This window comes from Bidens hawaiensis, unplaced genomic scaffold (assembly GCF_021521415.1).
Source record: "Bidens hawaiensis isolate Kalapana, Puna unplaced genomic scaffold, B.hawaiensis_p1.1 tig00037659_1, whole genome shotgun sequence".
Lineage (NCBI taxonomy): Eukaryota > Viridiplantae > Streptophyta > Magnoliopsida > Asterales > Asteraceae > Bidens > Bidens hawaiensis.
Window position 1 is genome coordinate 127,399 of NW_027496586.1, and position 1,289 is coordinate 128,687.

Genomic DNA, 1,289 nt, shown 5'->3' on the forward strand with positions numbered 1-1,289 from the left:
GCCCATGGGTTAATTGGGTACATACTTGCCACACGCTGAAAGTTGCTTATGCTCTTCCAACATTATATAAATTCCCTAAACTTGCATTATTATCAATAGTGTCAAGGTTTATGCAAACAATCCAATCAATACTATATTTAAAGTTATGAAAAGTCTGTTAACTCCAAAATATATTATTTTCACCAAGTAGTTCCCTTCCATTTTTTCTAACTAAATTTTGGGTGTTATAGTACCCACAACAACAACCATACCCAGTAAAAATCCCACCAGCTATTAGTAGGGTCTGGGGTGGGGAGGTTGGATGCAGGCAAATTGTACCTCTATTCCAATATATAGAAAGGTTGCTTTCAGACACACACTCAGCTCCAAAACCATGTGTGTGAAACTGCATAAAAGAAAAAGAAAGTTTAACACCAGACCAATAGACAATAGAGGGAAAAAACAAATAAATACACTAAATAAATAGGTAATAATAATAGCACTCTTAACAATAAATTAATAAAAATAGTGAAAAGGTAAAAAAAATTAGTAAATTATATAATAACAATATAAAAAAATATATTACAACAGTATAGCCGAGGGTCTCTCTGGAAGCCACCTCTTTATTCCTTTGGATAGAGGTACGGTGTGCCTACATCCCACCCTCCCCAGACCCTACTTATAGCTTTGCTGTCGGTGGGATTTTACTGGGCATGATTGATTGATTGATTGATATTACAATAGTATAGCAGTTAGTACTCCAAAATAAATAAATAAACTCATAAACAAATTTACTTAAGTTGAATAAATAATAATACATGATAGAAAAACTTGGAGAAGTATGAGGATATGAAAAAAACAAATAATAAAAAAAACATAAATAAATAAACAAATAAATTAATTCTTAATTAATCAGAATGACGTGAGACAAAACTAAGGTAAAGAGAAGCCCCTAAGGCACATCTTTAACCTAAAACTATTCCTACCTCTTTAAAGTCCTTAACCTTAATCCTACGTATCCAAGAATTCCTACCATGTACTAGGAGAGGTGCAAGTCTAGCAAAAGATGTATTGTCAAATCTTATAGAAAGAAAATAAATATTCGAAAATTAATAAAAAAACAGGTTCAAATTATGTATCTACAGTCTACAACACTTGTATACATTAATACCCAAATATTCCACATTGATATTATTCGTAACACAATTTCCATAAGCATTGGCATAAAAGGGACCGTTAAAGATATTGTTAATTTTTTGGAATGTAATTTTAACTTTTTTCTGTTTTAACAACAATTCAGTATTGATTGA

At 31.0% G+C, this 1,289-nt stretch overlaps 1 long non-coding RNA gene across 1 annotated transcript; it reads right to left on the minus strand.

Moving 5' to 3' along the window:
* Positions 1-221: 221 nt before the first annotated feature.
* LOC143589620 (uncharacterized) lies at positions 222-1,289 on the minus strand. Its single transcript, XR_013145314.1, has 3 exons — positions 1,133-1,289; positions 739-949; positions 222-585 (listed from the first exon to the last, which is right to left on the minus strand). It is a non-coding gene; the product is annotated as an uncharacterized LOC143589620 (long non-coding RNA).